Source organism: Rhinopithecus bieti, unplaced genomic scaffold (genome assembly GCF_001698545.2).
Source record: "Rhinopithecus bieti isolate Rb0 unplaced genomic scaffold, ASM169854v2 scaffold_20098, whole genome shotgun sequence".
NCBI lineage: Eukaryota > Metazoa > Chordata > Mammalia > Primates > Cercopithecidae > Rhinopithecus > Rhinopithecus bieti.
The window spans coordinates 907,470-928,153 of NW_016810571.1; the positions used below are offsets into that span (position 1 = coordinate 907,470).

The 20,684-nt window shown below is 44.1% G+C and overlaps 1 long non-coding RNA gene across 1 annotated transcript in view; it reads left to right on the forward strand.

Moving 5' to 3' along the window:
- The window catches only part of LOC108542374 (uncharacterized), a 96,813-nt gene that overhangs the window by 69,698 nt on the left and 6,431 nt on the right, over positions 1-20,684 (forward strand). The window contains exon 3 of the long non-coding RNA XR_001889257.1: positions 14,503-14,698. This is a non-coding gene — a long non-coding RNA (uncharacterized LOC108542374). The remainder of the gene's footprint in view (positions 1-14,502; positions 14,699-20,684) is intronic.

Consider the following 20,684-nt stretch of genomic DNA (forward strand, 5'->3'; position numbering starts at 1 on the left):
GCATTTATAGCTGCAGCACTGCAGCTGGGAGCCATAAGGCATGAATGAATGTGTGTCCACAGTTTGGAGCCGATTTTTGTCAGGAACGTACTAAACACTTCATAACTTAAGTCCTTGGCGATCAAGCTACCTCTGATATCAGATTAGTCATCGCTAGCCATTCCCTGCACAAAACCCAGGGGACAGATACACCGGATGGTGCCAGGATTTTTCCTTTTCTTTCTTGTTCTTTTTAATAGAAAATGTGTGCAGAGGAATAAGCCACTCGTCCTGCACTGCACCATACAGATGAGTGTGATACACATTCCTCCTGGTTTTCCTAGCTCTCCAGCCTTACTGTCCTTTTCTCAACATAACCTGTGTGTAGAATGGCTTTTGGCGGAGTGGGAGAGGGTGGCAAAGACCCTGCCTGCCTTGGACTCTTCCCTAAGCTTTGGGTGTGCCAGGAACTGTTGTCAACACTGTGTATGCTTAGAGGAATTCAGTCCTCACTACTGTCTTATGAGGGACTTCCTGCTATTGTCCTCATTTGACAGCTGAGAAAGCTCAAGGACTTGAGTAACTTATCCAAGGCCATGTAAGTAGTTCATGGCAGAGCAAGGATTCATTCTACCTGCCAGGGGCCCCAGCCACCCACTGCAGTACCTCTGCTCAGGTACATCAGACCCATAGTCAGAGCTACTCTGCAGGCACAACAGGGCAGGAGACGTTGGGGCAGGGGCGCTAATCTCAGTCCAGTAATGCCTTCTTATTCATTTATTGATGCAATAAACATGTGTACTCAGGACCTAGCAGCAGTGTCTGCTACTCTATTAAATTATATTGAAATATATAATTAATTGACTCCAATATATAAGTCATGCAAATTAACTCAAATATATGTTCCAATAAACAAAGTAATTCGAATCAGAGCTTCCCTCATTGAACAGAAGGTGGGGCACAAAATGCCAAAATCCCCCATCTCTAGAGGTGGCTCTGAGGCGCTCCTCAAACAAGGTCACTAAGGATATAAATTGATATTTTTCTATGTATATTTAGGAGGCACTGGTATTGAATATGGGCAAGGGCAAAGCAGGGTGACAGTGACACCAGTAGCTGTGTTTTCTTCAATTTTCTGGAACCCCTGAGCTCTGAACACAAATTCGCATGATTCTTAATGCATCAGAGTTTGTTAAATGACAGGACAGGTTAAAAACAAAGTGTGCTGTGCAGGACCATGGAACATTTCTGTATCCCATGTGAACCACGGGTGCAATGAGAATAGTTCAAAGAAAATAGATGTTAGTAACTCAGGTACACTGTGTTCCTCTGCAGGGATTCACTAAGGAAAGCACAGTTATAGCTATGCACAGCTTATAGACAACTGTTCTTAAGAGTAATAACATTGACTTCCCCAGTATGCTTTTGCCTGCAAATGAGAAGAACATAACTTAAACTAGCTTAGACAGAAAGGAAATTTATTGACTTTCACAAGCAGGGGGTAGCCATTGATCTGCCCAGGGCACAGTGAAGACTAGAGGTGTTGTCCTCCTCTTTACTCTCTTTCTTGTCTCTGCTTCTTAATACTTGCTGATCAATTTCTCTCATCCTGCAGGTGGGCAACCTGCATGTGCATCCTGGGTTATGGGGTTGCCGTCATCTCCAGCCACCCATTTTCCCAATACCTAGATTTCAAAGCCAAGAATTACTTCCTTACTAGCTCCAACAGAGAACTCTTGGGACCTGGTTGGCTTGGATTGAGTCACATGCCCAGCTCTGAAATAATCTCCAGAGTCACTTGTTCTCTGATTGACTAGCTTAGGTGACATGCTTGCCTGTGGGAGAGGGCAGTGGGTACCATGATTTTCATCCTGCTGGGAACACAGTAGGAAAGGAATTGTTTCTCAGAGGAAGGGAAGCAACGTCATATATTCACTACGAATTACTATCATTATTATTTGAGATGGAATTTCGCTCTTTTACCCAGGCTGGAGTGAAGTGGCGTGATCTCGGCTCACTGCAACCTCCACCTCCTAGAGTTCAAGTGATTCTCCTGCCTCAGCCTCCAGAGTAGCTGGGATTACAGGCACCTGCCACCATGCCCGGCTAATTTTTGTATTTTTAGTAGAGACGGGGTTTCACTATATTGGCCAGTGCTGGCATTACAGGCATGAGGCACCACACCCAGCCTACAAATTATTTTTTTAATTTTTGGGGGACAGGGTCTCACTCTGTCAGGCTGGAGTGCATTTGCACAATTACAGCTCGCTGCAGCCTCAACATTTCCAGGTTCCGGTGATCCTCCCACCTCAGCTTCCTGAGTGGGTGGGGACTACACGTGTGTACCACTGTGCCTGGCTCAGTTCTGTATTTTGTTTTTTTTCTCTTTTTGTAGAGATGGGGTTTCACTGTGTTACCCAGGCTGGTCTCAAACTTCTGGGTCCCAGCGATGCCCCCCACCTCGGCCTCCCAAAGTGCTGGGATTGCAGGCGTGAACCTCTGTGCCTGGCTACTACAAATTATTTATAAACATTCCGTGACTGGAGTGACCAAGAGCCTGAGTTCTCTCATTCTTTGATTTGTTACTCATTTGTGAAATTTCTGAGGTTATGTACTAGGGGCCAGGCGGTGTCTGTGTTTTGGTGTCCAAATTAGTCTCCTTGGGCTGCCGTAAGTAAGTGCCGCACACTGGCCGTCGTAAACAACAGACATTGTCTCGCAGTTCCGAAGTTCAGAAGTTCAAGATCAAATCAGGGTTGGTTCCTTCTGAGGGTTGTGAGGGAGGATCTGTTCCATGTTCCTCTCCTGGACCAATCACTGGCAGCCCTTTGGTTGTAGAATCATCACCAGGCTTTCTACTTTCATCTCCACGTGGTGCTCTCCCCTTGCACATGACAGTCTCCAAATTCGCCCTTTTTTTTTTTTTTTTTTTTTTTTTTTGAGATGGAGTCTCACCCTGTTGCCCAGGCTGGAGTGGTGCAATGGTGCGATCTTGGCTCACTGCAACCTCCATCTCTCAGGTTCAAATGATTATCCAGCCTCAGCCTTGTGAGTAGCTGGGATTACAGGCATCCGCCACCATACCTAGCTAAGTTTTTTTTGTATTTTTAGTAGAGATGGGGTTTCACCATGTTGGCCAGGCTGTTCTTGAACTCCTGACCTCGTGATCCGCCTCGGCCTCCCAGAGTGTTGGGATTACAGGGGTGAACCACCGCGCCTGGCCCAAATTTGCCCTTTTCATAGGGACATGAGTCATGTTGGACTAGGGCCCACCCCAGCTACCTCCTTTGAATTTTAGTACCTCTATGAAGACCCTATCTCCAAATAAGGTTACATTTTGAAGAACTGGGAGCTAGGACATAAACATATAAACTTTGGGGGTAGGGGGACTGAATTCATCCCACAAGGGTATTGTAATCATAGGATAGGTCAAGCAGTCTAAGGAGGGGGCAGGATGAGGCTTAGGATGAAATTCTCCAGCTCTTTACGTCCCAGAAGAGACTCCCTCTCCTGTTACGAAAATTCACTGTATTCCTAAACTTTTACTGAGAAGGAATCCTGGTCCAGATATTCTTTTAGTCAATGAGCCTTTCTTTGAGCAACAGAAAAGATAACGTTTAAATCTAGTTTTCAACTACTTTCTTTACTAGGGATAAAATTGATCTAAAGTTTCACCTTAAATTTCACCATCTCATCTTAAATAGTTTCAGTGGCTTTCTATTGTCTAAATATTTAGACCTAATAGATCTGGAAGGAAGCCCAGGAAGCTGAGTCACAAATAGATCTTAGTTAGATAATTCTGATACAGGCCACGCTTTGAAAAATGGTGGCCCATGGGATAAGAATTACACTCATAAGTATATTATACAAAGTTCTCCGTGATCTGTGTCTTGCTTCCCTTTTCCATCTTTTCTTCCATGCCCCCTCTGACTCCTCAACAAACATTACCCTTTAGAAACTCCTTGGCCAGGCGTGGTGACTCACACCTGTAATCCCAGCACTTTGGGAGGCCAAGGCAGGCAGATCACCTGAGGTCAGGAGTTCAAGACCAGCCTGACCAACATGGAGAAACCCCTTCTCTACCAAAAATACAAAATTAGCCAGGCGTGGTGGTGCATGCCTGTAATCTGAGACACTCGGGAGGCTGAGGCAGGAGAATCGCTTGAACCCAGGAGGCAGAGGTTGTGATGGGCCAAGATCAAGCTATTGCACTCCAGCCTAGCCTGGGCAACAAGAGTGAAACCCTGTCTCGAGAAAAAAAAAAAAAAAAAAGGGGGGGCGGGTGGGAGGTGTTGGCAAGTACATTACTTTACAGAAAAAATTAACAATGAGAAAAGAGACACAAGTTTTATTTAATTATTTATGTCCACAAAAAGTTCATCAATGAAAAAATGAGAACTCAAAAATAGTGCGTCCTAAGATTATGGGGGCTTGTAGGCCACTTTTAAGAGCTATAGAGGAGGGTTTTGGTATGAAACAGAGCTTGGGCTTCAAGTGATGATACATTGTAGGGAAGTGTCTAGAAAATATATCAGGGACTAAAGGAAGATAAGGGGTATTCTAGTAAGATCCATTTATACCAACTTACCTTGGCATTAATTCCCTGTCTTCAATAAGAAGAGTCACTCTTCTCTCTCTGGTAAAGGAGGATCACCTTCTCAAGGGGAGATATGTCCTACTTTTAGGATATAAGGGGAGGGCAGGAAACTCTTTCTGCATCTATCGATTCTTAGTTATCTTCAGGTTAAAATAATTCTTATGCCAAAATAACATATTTTGGGGTGGCATATTCAATTTTAATCAGGAAGATGGATAAAAATGTCAAGTAAAACAAATAATTACAAATTTTGGCAAGTCTTACAAATGAAACGACAATATGGGAAATAGGTGGAGAACAAAGCAAGAGACACAGTTTGGATATGGTGGTCTTGGAAGGCCTCCCCGAGAAGGTGACATTTAAGCTGAGACCTGAAAGAGGAGAAGGAGCATCAGTGATCAATGAGGGAAGAGATCTTCATGCAGAGAAAGCAACATGGGAAAAGGCCTTGAGGTGTGAGAGACTGAAATACAGACTGTGCTGGTCACGGTGGCTCACACCTGTAATCCCAGCACTTTGGGAGGCCAAGGCGGGTGGATCATCTGAGGTTGGGAGTTTGAGACCAGCCTGACCAATACGGAGAAACCTTGTCTCTACTAAAAATACAGAATTAACTGGGCATGGTGGCACATGTCTCTAATTCCAGCTACTGAGGAGGATGAGGCAGGAAAATCACTCGAACCCGGGAGGCGGAGGTTGCTGGGAGTCGAGATCGAGCCACTGCACTCTAGCCTGGGTGACAACAGCAAAACTCCGTCTCAAAAAAAAGAGGAAGAAAAAAAAAGAAATACAGACTAGCCATGGCCAGACCACATAGAAAAATACAACTCGAATCTACAATCTGCAGCAACCTGCACAAGAAATCATTTCATTAGCCAGCTCAGAAAGCCAGACAACTTTCTAAAACTCAGATTTATATTTATATTCTAAACTCAGACCATTCACAATTGTTAACAATCAAAGAAACCAAGCTAAATCCATATGACAATTGGCATCAAATGGCCAGGAATGTATGAGGGGACTAAAGGAAGATAACTGGCAGTTTACCTAAGTTTTGTTCCTGTTTCTAGATTAGGATCAATCTGCCAGGCTCCGTGGCTCACGCCTGTAATCCCAGCTATTTGGGAGGCCGAGGTGGGTGGATCACTTGAGGTCAGGAGTTTGAGACCAGCCTGGCCAACATGATGAAACCCCGTCTCTACTAAAATATGAAAATTAGCTGGGTGTGGTGGCACATGCCTGTAATCCTAGCTACTTAGGAGGCTGAGGCAGGACAATCACTTCGACCCGGGGGCAAAGGTGCAGTAAGCCAAGATCGCGCCACTGCACCCCAGTCTGGGTGACAAAGTGAGACCTGTCTCAACAAATAAATAAATAAAGACCAATCACAGAAGGCTAAGCATGTTCCCCTAACCAATCACAGGATGCCCCGCTTTTAGCGGGCCTACCTGCAGCTTCCTTATGCTCCACCTCCAATCAGGGCACACGTGAAGCCTTCCCTTTTTCCATTGTAAAACTTTCCCACTATTCTTCCTGTCTGTGAGTCTCTGTCAAAATACAAGTGATGATGGCTAACTCCTTTCTAGTAAGCTCTAAGCAGCTAGTTTTGCTTGCTCTCATTTGGTTGGTCTTCATATATTTCCATAGGTTGAAAGGAGAAATAAGAAATCAAGGCATTGAGAAAGCACAGGGACTGAGCCTAGTGGGCTGGAGAGAGTGGGATGGGATGCAGCTGGAGACAGTGAATGAATGGAAGCCAGGTGAGGGAGAGCCATTAGTAGGGGTTAAAACTTTATTCTAAGTGCAGTTGGAAGTGCTGTGGTCTGAATGTCAATGTTCCCCCTCAAATTTATATGTTGATACTTAATTTCCAATGCAAGAGTAGTAAGAGATAAGGTCTTGGGAAGGCTATGCCCTCATGAATGGAACGAGGGCCCTTATGAAACAGGCCGATGGAGGCTTGTTTGCCCTTCTGCCGTGCGAGGGCACATTGAAGTTGCCATCTAAGAGAAAGTGGTCCCTAACCAGACACCGAATGTGCTGGTGTCTTCATCTTGGACTTCCTAGCCTCCAGAACCATGAGCAGTAAATTTCTATTGTTTATAAATTACCTAATCTAAGGTGTTTCATTACTGCATCCTGAACAAACTTAAGCCATTGAAGAGTTTTGAGCAGACAATATTCCACTCTGATTTACATTTTAAGATCACTTGCTCCGAAGCAAAGATGGAAAGGGTCAAGGATGGAACTAGGAAAATCTGTCTTGGACCAGGAGGGCAGTGGAGGTCGAGTTAAATGGGTAGATTTCAGATAGATTTTTGGTTCAGGCTGAGTGTGGTGTCATTTACAGAGATGGATATGATCGATGGTTGTTGGACAATTAGTTGTTGATGGGAAAGGGGAGACATTTAATTTTGCGATACTTCAAAGTACAGATGACAAATAAGTAGTCAGATATTAAAGTCTGGAACTCAGGGGCCTAATCTGAAATGAAAACATGTATTTTGGCATATCAGCACATGGATAATTTTCACCATGAGAACTGATGAAATCTTCTAGGGAAAGAAACGGAAAGGAGATGGGTCGGTCCATCTGGTAATTGCACAGAGGAGGATGAACCAACTAGACTGATAGGTAGGAGGAAAAGCAAGGATAATGTAGGACAGAGAGGCAAAGAGAGACAAGAGTGACTCACTGTCATGAATGTTCCTGAGAGGGCAAGACGAGACAGGGAAAGATCTGTTCATCACCGTTTGCCAAATAGAGGTCATTGTCAACTTTGTCGAGTAGTTTTTGGAGTGACAGAGATGGAAGCTGGATGGAAGGGGGCATAAGAATAGAAGTGAGAAAGTGGAGAGACTATGGCTAACCCTCTTGCAAGGTCAGCCTGGAAGGAAAGTAGCAAAACATGGCAGAGTGGGAGACCACAATATGCCTCCCCCAATAATAAAGCATTGTTGAGCTGAAGACAATTAAGAAGCAGCAGAAGCAGGAAAGCTCTCTGCTCGCCCTCCATTTGCGTAAAAGCAGGGCATAGATTTGGAAAGGCAAGAGGTAACCTGGCCCCTCTCTACCAGGGAGAACAAAGCTTAACCACGGACGTCACCTTTAGATGTTTATCAGCCTGGAGATGGTACCAGAGAAATCTACATTAACAAGCTTCACTAGCTAGCCCTTATCTGCCATTTCTTTGCTTTTTTGTTGCTAGCAGAGACTCAAAGTTCTTTTGGCTTGTCTTGTCACTTCTCTAAAAGTTGACTCTTCTTTGTTGAGGGTGCTATATAGACTGGAATTCACAGCCACCTCTTTGAGAGCTACTCATTCTCCAGGTGTCTTCCATGTAGAAATAAAGTGTACATGTGCATAAAGTTCTGATAGTTTTTTTTTTTCTCATTAATCGGTCATTTGTAACACAGATCAATTCCAACCAAGAACCTCTGCGAGTTACTATCTTTTCTCTACAGCAGAAGATGGTGGGATCATCTTTTTTTTTTTTTTTTTTCTTAAAAGAGTTGCTGCATTAGCTTCCATGCAGATGGAAATGACCCAAATAATCATGGTATGTTTGCTTTTTAAAAAATGTCTAATTTATTTGTATCATTGTAAAGCAATATTCAATATGTTTAGTTTTGCTTTTACAGGTAATAAAAAAAATTCAGAAAGGTTCAATGATTTCCATAAGGCCACATGGCAGGGGGGGTCAGTGACTGGATCATGACCTTACCCATGTGGTCTCCAAGAATAAGGCGTTCTTCAGCCTGCTCTGCCCCACTTTCCTGATGTTGATTAAAACCCAACAAACCATTATTAAGTGGCCATATGCCAAGAATTTTGCAAAATCAGAGCAGAGTATTATCAGAAAATATTTAAACCCAGAGCAGAGTATTATCAGAAAACATTGAAACCCACTACAAAGATACACTGGAGAGAAAAAAAAAAAAAGACAATTTGTGAAATTAGCCAAGGAGGAAAAGGATTCCTTAATCCACCAACCAAGTTCATCAATAGTTAAGTGATAACTCTTTCCCTTCCCCGGCATCCTGTATTTCCCAAACAGGGGCTTATGAATGGAGGGTGGGGAATCTTAAACATTAACTTCTCTGCACTTTTTTTTGGCTTCATTTGTAGATTTCACACCTTCTCTGCTTCCTTCCTCCAGGGTGTTTTTATTATTGGAGATGAGAGCCAGGTGAGGAAGCAGGGCTTGGGGCTGGGTAGTAGAGGGTTCACCTAAAGGAGGGCTTTGTTGGGGATCCCTTGACACCACAGGTTCCTGCAAGCCCTGCCTAGGACAGCAGATCATTTGTGGGTGAATGAGGGAGCACCCCTTGAAGCCCCTGAACTTGGTTTTCCATGCCTTGTTTTTCCCCAGAAAGTTGTCCCCACAGCCCCAACCCCAAGCAGCTCAAGTGAGCAGACTCTTGTTTCAGACTCCACTAAGAATTCTCAGGACAGTGTCTCCATCTCCCACCTGAATTATCACCTTTTTTTCTCAGAAGGTTCTGTGATGTGTGCGGTTCAATTGTCAGGATGTCTAAGTTAGCCATGGCTGTGTTAGCTTAGCCGTCTCTACTACCCATGGCCACTGTCCTAGCCTCACCAGGCTTCTCTTGGGGAGTCTATGGCTTTGAGTCTATGAAGTCTGCAGCACTGAGTCTGGCTCTACTGCTTACTGGGTCTGTGATATTGGTGCTCCTGAACCTCTCCAAGCCTCAGTTTCCTCAAAAGGGGATAACTCTACTGGCCTTACAAGTTTAATATATATATAACACCTACTTTGTCAGGCACGCCGTAAACGTGAATTAGAATCCTCATAACAATCCTAAAAGCAGGATTCTAACATCATCAACAAGGAAAAACACTCTATTTTCTCCGGGGAAACAATGCTTTTCCTAAAAAGTTGAGAATTTAGACCCGGATTCGGCTGAGCTGTTTTAATGAGTTTTGCAAGAGCAAGACTAAGATGAGCCATGCAGGGAAAATCATCCTAGACTAAACTTCTAAAACCATAGGTGTTGCCTATCAATTATAACCCAGGTGAGGCATCTTTTCTGCTGCGACATGCATACCCATCAGCAAACATGCGATGAGCTCCCATGTTCAGACCTTGGTCTGTCAGCTGTCACCACTCCCTTATCTCCTGCTGGAAAGGCACACCAAAATACAGGCAAGTGAAAGCAGTATTTATCCTGGGAAAACTTGGGATTTGTCCTAATTTTCAAAAAGAGTGAACTTGAAACTTAGGCATTTAAATTAATTATTGTGTAATATATTACACGTGTTGGATTAGCGTCTAGTTAAAGCTGTGTGTGGCATTGGAAGGTACTTCAGTGTTTTAAGCAGGATCTGCAGGAAACAGCAATACTTGTAAGACGAGATCTTTCTCGTGTGCGGAGAAAGCCGGAAGTTTCTTTGGACAGGCAGTTAGGATGACTCTGATTGGACTCGGTGTGTATGCAGGTCTGGCCCTGTGGGAGCTTATGACATTGAGAGACCTACAAATCCCCTGACATTCTGGGTCCTGAAACTGTTCCACACAGCACAGGGGATCTGGCGAAAAGCTGTGTTTGTGTCCTGTTTCCTAATAGAATAACATTTTAAACCAGTTGTCCAGGAATTGTTTCAAGGCAATCTTCTAAGCACTCATAGAATAAACAACTCTTGCTTTCTGCTTTACTCAGATACTTTGTGTCAAAGAGATTCTCAGTTAAGCATGAAAGGGGACTTGATTTGAAGTCCAAGCTCTGGCTCCAACAGTTTTTTTTTTTTTTTTTTTTTTTAAATATATATATTTAGATTCATCAGCTGCAGGTAAAGGGCTGGATCATGACTTTACCCATGTGGTCTCCAAGAATAAGGCATTCTTCAACCTGCCCTGCCCCACTTTCCTGATGTTGATTAAAACCCAACAAACCATTATTAAGTGGCCATATGCCAAGAATTTTGCAAAATCAGAGCGGAGTATTATCAGAAAATATTGAAACCCAGAGCAGAGTATTATCAGAAAACATTGAAACCCTGTACCTGCCAGCTCTGCCTTTATAGGATACCAGTGATTTTGATACCATTTATTGACTGCCCACTTTGTTTCAGGAATTGTTTTGTTGTTTTAAGTGCTCTACTGTTATTAGCTCATTTACTCCTCTCGGTAATTCTTTGAGAAAGGTGGTATTTGTACTTCCATTACACAAGTGAGGGATGAAAGAGAGAAACAGAAACCTCTAAGTTCACTTTGTGAAATGGGATCCTCACCTTTGCAACATGGCTCTGGAGACTTGCTCTTCACAATGACATTTACAAGAGAAAAAAATCACCCAATGACACTTGGTAAAGCATGGTAAGTGTATTCATCCATTTCCATGCTGCTGATACAGACATACCTGAGACTTGTTAATTTATAAAGAGAAAGAGGTTTAATGAACTTACAGTTCCACGTGGCTGGGGAGGCCTCACAATCATGGCGGAAGTCGAAAGACAGGTCTTACATGCCTTACGATAGCAGGCAAGAGAGAATGAGAGCCGAGTGAAAGGGGGAACCCCGTATAAAACCATCAGATCTCGTGAGACTTATTCACTACAGTGAGATAGGTGTGGGGTAAACTGCCCCCATGATTTAATTATCTCCCACCAGGTCCCTCCTACAACACGTGGGAATTATGGGAGCTACAATTCAAGATGAGATTTGGGTGGGGACACAGCCAAACCATATCAGTAAGGAAGACTATTCAGGACCACTGTGACAGGCATAGGGACCACTCTAACAGGGTCTTGCAGTGGCGGAGAGAGACTAGGCTCAACTTTGAATATAGCATGGGCAAGTGGGAGTTTACAGCCAAAGAACAGGGTGGGGGTAAGTGGGTGGAAAATTACCAACAGAAAACAATACGAGTAAGGGGGATCCTGACTAAACCCACCTAACAGGATTCTTGCTGAAGACCGACCAGGGTGACCTGACACCACCTGGTAGGTGGTGGAGGTTGGGGCACCTGAACACATATCAAGGATGATTATATCCAGGATTGGGTGGTTCTGGCTAAACTGACTTACCAGGGTTCTTTGCTAAAACTCGATTTTACGAGAAAGTGCATAGATGGGTCTAGGAGAAAATTCAGAAGTCCAACTAAACTTTGGCCAAGCAAATAATCTTTGCCACACCGGATTGCCATTTTTTTTTTTTTTTTTTTTTTTTTTTTTTTTTTGAGACAGAGTCTCGCTCTGTCACCCAGGTGATCTCAGCTCACTGCAACTTCTGCCTTCCGGGTTTTGAGCAATTCTCTGCCTCAGCCTCTCGATACTGGGATTACAGGCATGTGCCACCATGCCTGGCTAATTTTTGTATTTTTAGTAGAGACAAAGTTTCACCATCTTGGACAGGTTGGTCTTGAACTCCTGACCTCATGATCCACCTGCCTCAGCCTCCCAAAGTGCTGGGATTACAGGCGTGAGCCACTCACTGTGCCTGGACTGGACTGCCAATTTTATAAGGCTATAATAGAAATGAGAAGTAAGGCAATGAGTGAATAATAATCATTTATCACTATCAAATCGATAGCCAGTATTTATTGTGCAAAAGGACATGACATTTTCTTTTATTTGAAACATAGTCACCTAGTTTACAGACTTGAATTCTCACATTTTCTTAGCAGAGGAATTAATTTCTTAAGAAACGACAACACTAAGCAGCTATTAAAATGCTCTGGTTGGATGAGAATTTGATAATAGATCATTTTGCTTGAAATAGATGGGCTCTTAAGTTAGGCTTAGACAAGGATGCTTTTTCATTGCTCTTCACGTTTAATACTGATTGATCAATGATAGACAGAAAAAGGAAAGTGGTGTACAAAACACGTAAGTGAGGTACAGAAACAGCCGTATTGGGGCCGGGTGCAGTGGTTCACACTTGTAACCCCAGCACTTTGGGAGGCCAAGGTGGGCAGACCACTTGAGGCCAGGAATTTGAGACTGGCCTGGGCCACATGGTGAAACCCTGTCTCGACTAAAAATACAAAAATTAGCCAGGAGTGGTAGTGTGTAGCCCTAGCTACTCGGGAGGCTGAGGCAGGAGAATCACTTGAACCCAGGTGTTTGAGGCTGCAGTGAGTTGAGATCACGCCACTGTACTGTAGCCTGGGAGACAGAGTGAGACCCTGTCTCACAAAAGAAACAAACAACAAACAAACAAACGAAACAGCCAGATTGGTTGTAGCTCAGCTGTTGTCTTATTTGAACAGTTTGAACAGTTGGCTGCCTTTATTGGCCAAAACTCGGTGATTGGCATAAGAGTAAGTTATAGGCTGTGTATACCTCCAGTTAGACTGTAGTTCACTATGCATAGAGAAACTTGTAGGCCAAACTTAAAATCGTCAAGGAGACATCTTTAGGCTAAAGTTAAGTTAACAAGTTTATTTACAACCTCTGTGCACAGGGTTTTGCCTCCACCTGCAGCATTTGAAGTTGTTCCTGGGCGTCCAGGGTGTGCTTGAGAGGAAGGATAGTCCTGGCCCCTGGAGAGAGTCTTCAGGCCTAGGGAGGCATCCATTGGGCTTCTTCTTTCTTGTGCTCTGTTGCTTCCTCAGCTAGGCGCTGCATCCTGCCTTCCCCTGGACACCACAGCTACTCACAAACTGGGACTCTGGAGGGACCTGGGCCCCAGAGCGGGGAGAATCTTCCTCTTCCTCTCTGAGACCCTCTCTTTATTAGGTGACAGAACGGTGTTTCCTCCACTAGAGTGCTGGGAGCTTTCAGTCCTAATAGAACTTGATTTTAGTCTCTTTGAAAAGCAAACATGAGTCCGGGAAGGCTGGCCTGTAAACAGTGGCTTGCTGTACACACTATCATTTTTCTCTTCTGATTGGGAAGTCCTTGTTATGGGTCACACTGCTTCCCTGACACTTTTCTTTTTTTTTTTTTGAGACAGAGTCTCGCTCTGTCACCCAGGTGGGAGTGCAGTGGCTAGATCTCAGCTCACTGCAAGCTCCTCCTCCCAGGTTTATGCCATTCTCCTGCCTCAGCCTCCCAAGTAGCTGGGACTACAGGCACCCACCACCGCGCCCGGCTAGTTTTTTGTATTTTTAGTAGAGACGGGGTTTCACCGTGTTAGCCAGGATGGTCTCGATCTCCTGATCTCGTGATCCACCCGTCTCAGCCTCCCAAAGTGCTGGGATTACAGGCTTGAGCCACTGTGCCCGGCCTACACTTTCCTTTTCCATTGAGTTCTGCCTGGACCCTCAGGCTTTCTGAATGTAGATATCTGGCCAACAGCCCCCAAATCATGTTAGGCATGCTTGAACATGCCTGAACTTGGAGTAGAAACAGCTTAGGACCAGGCTGGGGATAACAGAGCAACCCACATAAGGCTTATTTCCTTAAAAAAAAGATGGATTTGTTTAAAATTCAATTTCCTGTTAAAGGAATTCCCAAGTCCAGTATCCACTGCTCTTCTCTGCAAAATTTTAAAGAAATTATTACTTAAAAATAATTCGTCTACAGAGGCTCTTGACTGCAGTTAATAGTTTTAGCAAATATTTTAGGTTTCTTTAGAAAAGAGTTTTTTTTTTTTTTTTTTTTTGGTGGAGCGGGGACAGTCTGGTGATAAGTATCAGCTGCCTGAACTCTGCTTAAGGGGCGGGGTGGTGCCAGCAGATCCATCAAACACAGGCTTTCAATGAACCCCTTCATTTTAGGCAACCACGCTTCCCCTCCACCAGTTACATTGTGCAGATGGTCTCTGGTCTTCTCTCTAACTCCCTCCTGTGCTCCAAGCTGCTGCATTCAGCCGCCTGTTGCTCTGCCCATCCCACCTGTCAACACTCAGGCATTCCTTCTATGTCTTCTGAGGAAATTTGTTGAAATTAGTGATTTCCCCCCTTCCTGTTCTTTTAATTGCTCAAGGATAATGTTTTCATAACGTCTCATTTTTATTTCAGAGAACTTTCAGGAAGGCACCATTGGTCTTGAGCTGGAAGCCCGCCTTTTAGTTTTGAAGAGAGAAGAGGTGGAGGAGGATGTGTGCTCCTTGAAGACGTGCTCACAGAATCTAACTTGCTGTGGAGCGGTGAGAGGGCTCGACGAGGATGCCAATGGCCTTCAGATGTCTCTGGCTCCTGTCACGGCTGTGTGAAGGTATAGGCTGTGGTAAAGACCAACCAGGGGAGAACAAGCAAAGGCCCTTTATTCAGAGGCTGCTGCAGCAGGGGAGTCAGCCACCCACACATGTCTTATGGAAAGCTGTTTCTGCCCCAACCCTGTTTTAGCTAGTCCTCAGTTTAATCTGATATCTGAGTGCCACCTCCTACCCCATTTCTACCCATCTTAGGTTCCTTGACTGGGGCCCCTGTGACAAAAGACAGATTAACAAGAGAAAGGTACACAAATTTATTCAATATAAGTTTTACGTGACGCAGGAGCCTTCGAAAGGAAATGAAGGTCTGAAGAAACAGCTAAACCTGAATGGTTTTGGTGGTAGATTTGAGGAAGAATGAAGCATTGTGGGAAAACATGACAAAGCAAAGAAAAAGGATGAGAGAAATGTAAGAACCCGGGGAATCTTAGCAAAGCCTGTTTGCTCAGATCACTCTCTGTGTCCCTTCAAAGAGACGATGCCCAATGCTTGTTTCCCCTGTGTATAGGGAGGACCCCTCACACAAAAGGGTTTTGATCTGCTTCAAGGGAAGGTCAGAGAGTCTTTCCCGCACATGTACTTTCTCAAATTCCTTCAGCTTAAAATCAACATGTCAAGGTGCCATACTTTAAAGTGGTGATATGGTTTGGCTCTGTGTTCCCACCAAATCTCCTGTTGAATTAAAATCCCCAGTGTTGGAGGTGGGGCCTAGTGAGAAGTGATTGGGTCATGGGAGTGGAGTTCTCATGAATAAGTTAGTATCACCCCCTCAGTCCTGTTCTCCTGATAATGTGTGAGTGAGTTATCATGAGATTTAGTTGTTGAAAAGTCCGTAGCACCTTCCCCACCTTCCTCCTGCCCTGGCCATGTGAACTGCTAGCTCCTGCTTTGCCTCCCACCATAATTGTAAGTTTCCTGAGGCCTCCCCGGAAACTGATGCCGCCATTCTTTCTGGACAGCCTGCAGGACTGTGAGCCAATTAAGCCTCTTTTCTTTATAAACGGTCCAGTCTCAGGCATTTCTTTATAGCAATAAAAGAACAGACTAATACAGGTAGTATGTGCTGAAACCCATCGCAGGTTATCGAAAAATGAGCAGGAAGGGTATGGTAACCTAGGGTTGTTTAACAGGTCTTGTGATGCGGATTTTAGCTTGGCCTTCTTCGTTGGTAAGAGTTGTTAAGAATCTTCTTTCCGGCACAGGAGAGGGAGACATCTTTTCCAAATGTAAATTTCCTTTACAAAAGGAAGACATATTAGAGCTTTTCCTGGATCTACTGGTTCTCAATGATCTTTAGTTCAAAACTGTCCATATGCCAAAGAGGCATATTTTGGGGTGGCATGCTTTGCTACCCTTCAAAGCCAAACCTGCGCTCCTACCTGATCACATAAGACACCTTGCTTCCGCCAGTGTGCCACATCAGTTTACCATTGTCATGGCAACACCCAGGAGTTACTGCTCCTTTCCATGACAATGATCCAATGACTCAAAAGTTACTACTCCTTCCCTAGAAATTTCTGCATAAACCAATCCTTAATCTGCATGCAATTAAAGGTAGGTATAACTATGACTGCAAAACTGCCCTGAGCTGCTACCCTGCTTATGGAGTAGCCCTGCTCTGCAGGAGCAGTCACGGAGCTGTAACACTGCCAGAGTTGTAACACTGCTGCTTCAGTAAAGCTGTTTTCTTCTACCTCTGGCTGGCCCTTTAGTTCTTTCCTGGTCAGAGCCAAGAACCTTGTGGGCTAAGCCCCGCTTTGGACCTCACCTACACTACATCAGAAGGAACACATGTTTTTCCTCTTTTATACTTGCCTCCCTCACCCTGAAGCCCTAAACACCTTTTCCTTTGTTTGGCCTAAGGTAACCTTTAGGTTACTCATCACTGGGTACTCCCACATATACGTGTGATGCACTTGTCAATAAACATCATTTTTTTTTCTTGTTAACCTTTTACTTGCCTAATTTACAGGGCTCCAGCTCGAGAAGCTACAATGGTACAAGAAAGATGACTATTTTTTGCCCTCCCCTACAGCTTTGTCTGGTTGGTCCAAAGTTGGAAGCAGGGACAAAAATTAGGGAAGCTGTCAATTATCAATCAAGTCCTGGTCATTTGGCCAATTGTTACAGGGGTTATTGCTTTGGCTTCCCGGATTGTTGGTAGAGATAGCAGTCTGACTTCCTGCAAGTCTGAATGAATTATGGCAGGCTGGCTTCCTCGGCTGGTTATTGTAGATAAGGAGTTGGTTTCCTGGGCAGGTTGCTGCAGACTGTGGGTCAGAGGTCTATTTTTATATCCTGTCTGGTCATTGTCCATTGGTGTATTCAGTTTCTCATGACTGTAACTGATTTGGAAATTTTACTCTTCTTGGGTTTTCAAGAGTAACAGATAAAATTTTTTGGTAATGTCAGGCATTTCATGCATATTATCTCATTTAATCACCATGCCAGCTCCTCAGTGGGTTAATATTTACCTTATTTTTAGAACAGAAAATGGAGGCAAAAAGCATGAAAAATTTGCCAAGATCAAAATACCCTAGGAATAGCAGAGCTGAAGTTTTGAACCTAAGTCTAATTCATTTGAAGCTCATCCTTTCCTCTAGATGTATGACAGAACTTCTCAAGCAAACACGAGTTGTGGCAGTAACCAGGCTGTGGGGCTGCCTGGCAGATCGCGGAACACGAGTCCCCTTCAATGTGGCTCTCTTGTCTGCATGCCAGGGGGCTTTCCAGTAAATCCGTAGTTGGTTCTAGTTCTCCCTTCAGCCACTTTTATTTTTTTATATTTTTTAATTGTGCAAAGTACACATAAAATAAAATTTATCATTTTAATGTGTGCAATTCATCAGCATTAAGTACATTCAAATATTGTGTAGCCACCATCAAAACTTTATCATCATCCCAAATGGAAACCCATACCCTTTGGCAGTCACTCTCCCTTTTCCCCTCCTTTCTCCCCTGTGGAGAGGAGGAAAAATATCTCTTTCTCTACCTATCCTCCATTCCTGGCTGAGGTCCCACATCACAAAGGAGATTAATAAGAGAAAAGCATACAAATGTATGTAATAGAAGTTTTGTGTGACACAGTAAATTTCATAAGAAAGTAGAGTCCCAAGAAGTAGCCAAACCTGAGTATTTTTATGCTAGGTTTGATGAAGAATGGACCATCATGGAGAAATAGAACAAAAAGACTGTGATCTAACAGCAATAAACTGGGAGGAACTTAGCAAGGTCTATTTGTTCAAAACCTGTGTCCCTGTGTTTTCAGAGAGGAAGATATTTCTTTCCTCTGGGTATAGGAGGGCACCTCTCACATGAGACTCTTATGACCTGTTTCAGGGGAAGGTCAGAAAATCCTTCCTGCACATACTCTTTCTCAAATTCCTTTAGCTTAAAATATTCCTTCAGCTTAAAATATTCAATATGCCAAGGTGCCATATTTTGGGGGTAATGTGTCTTGAAATTCCATCATCTGGAAATCACGAATCTACTTTCTGCCTTGTGGATTTGCCTATTCTGAATATTTTATATGAATGGAATCGTATTCTAATCATATTCTAAGAGGACTTTTGTCTCTGGCTTACTTCACTTCGTGTAAGATTTTCCAGGTCCATCCATGTTATAGCCTGTGTAAGTACCTCATTCCTTTATTTAAGGCTGAGTACTATTCTGACATATGGATATGACACAATGGTTTATCCAGCCATCTGTAGATGGACACTCATTTCCACCTTTTGCTATTGGGAGACATTGTGCTGTGAACATAGGAGTTTTTGTCTGGACCTCCAGCAGCATTGGTTCTGTGCTCCCAGAGAGCTCTCTGTGCCACCATCCCCTTGTTTTGCTTTCAGACATAGAATTCTTTCATTTCATTTTTTAAAATTTTTTTGAGAGGGAGTCTCACTTTGTTGCCCGGGCTGCAGTGCAGTGGTGTGATCTTAGCTCACTGCAACTTTCACCTCCCGAGTTCAGGTGATTCTCGTGCCTCAGCCTCTTGAGTAGCTGGGATTACAGGCGCCTGCCACCACGTCCGGCAAATTTTTGTATTTTTAGCAGAGACAGGGTTTCACCATGTTGGCCAGGTTGCTCTCGAACTCCTCACCTCAGGTGATCCACCCGCCTCAGCCTCCCAAAGTGCTGGGATTACAGGCGTGAGCCACCATGCTCTGCCCAGACCTGGAATTCAACCCTGGTGCAGTCCATCTTCTGGAACAGGTAGGGCAGCCTGTGGCGGGAAGCAGGAGAGCTACAGGGAGTACCTTGAATGAGCTCCATGTAGGTGCCCCTTCTGTGACCGTAAGTTGTACCTTGCAAAATGTTTTCTTAGGCTGAATGCCCAACCCTTTCTTTCCCTGTCAAACTGTGACTCATGTTTTATATCTGGTTCAAATGTCACTTCTCTGACTTAGGTTCCCAGCAGTATTCTTTTGGGTATAAGATACTGAAAGAAAAGATGGTGTAAATCCTAAAGAAATCCATAGGCATTAAGGATAGGAGCTATGGTAATAGCCAGGGTTCATAGTAACTGTAAGCAAGGAATGGAAAGCTACCAGAGCCGCGCTGCCACTTTCTTCATCTCCCTTCGTCCCAACCCTCCCTCTTGTCTTCTTTCCATCTCTCACCAGATGCCTAAGTATCTTTGCCTTTCTTTTTGCTTCGTCTCTACTGTGGCACGTGATCCAGCATGGCCATTGCTAGTCTTTCCACACTGTAATCCTTCAACTTCAGTTACTGTTTTCTGGCGACATCTCTTTCTGTCCTTTTGTTGACTCAATGCATGGATATCTGGCTTCATCATGGGTAGGTCCCCTCATATCATATGTCCCACTTCCTGGTCTTTGACCCCTGAATCCAGGCTCACATGACCTCCTGTGGGCAGACTTTCCAGATGTATCCACAGGAATCCCCCAAGCATATGTAATGTCTCTTGCTTTTGTATTCTTTTTCGTTTTCTTTTTTTTTTTTTTGCCCAGGCTGGAGTGCAGTGGCACAATCTTGGCTCACTGCAACCTCCACCTCCTGAGTTCAAGGGATTCTCCTGCCTCAGTTTCCCAAGTAGCTGGGACTACAGGCATGTGCCACTATGCCCAGCTAATTTTTATATTTTTAGTAGAGACAGGGTTTCACTATGTGTTGGTCAGGTTGGGCTCAAACTCCTGACCTCAGGTGATCTGCCAGCCTTGGCCTCCCAAAGTGCTGGGATTACAGGTGTGAACCACCGCACCCCGCCGCTTTTGTATTCTCATAGCACTTTGACATGTGGACACATAAACCAGCGGATAACATTCAAATACCACATTTGCTCTAGGAAAATGAACTACTGCACGGCAGAGACTGTTCTGGGTATAGCTGATATTTCCAGCACAGCAACTTGCATGTTGTTAATACTAATATGCTTTAAAAATACAGAATCAGATGAGATTAAGCTGCTTTAGTTTCTTCCAAATGTATGAGAACATATTTAAGGGCAATGTCAGGGAATTCCAAACTAGAGGCTGGATTTGGACTAATAATTTGAAAGCGCACTGCGTTGATCAGATTTGTTTTCCTTACCTTGAACAAGCTGCTTCAAAGCAGAAAGATGGGGGTGTCATTTCTCAGCCATAGGGGTGAGAGAGTCACTTACATGTAGAGAATGTGCAGAAAGGCAGTTCTAGCGGATACAGAGCCCTGCAAAGAGATCACCTAGCGAGTTCAGAGATGGCAGTGGGCAGGCTGGCATCTGGGTGTGTGTGCGGCACCCTTAGAGGACAGCACTTTCTCACCCATCATCCTGCTTCCTGCTGGAATCCTTATATGGCGGCCACCAGTAGAACCTTCATTAGGCCCCTCCCTCGGGTCACGCAGGCCAAGGAAGCTGAAACCTGAGCTAGTACAATAGCAGTCCAACCTTTGTTTACTGTGGCTGGGATTTAATGTGTCTAATCGTTTTGAGTAAGGTTGAATGGGGAGAGGAAAATGTTGGCAGTAGATTTGGTGAGGAATGAA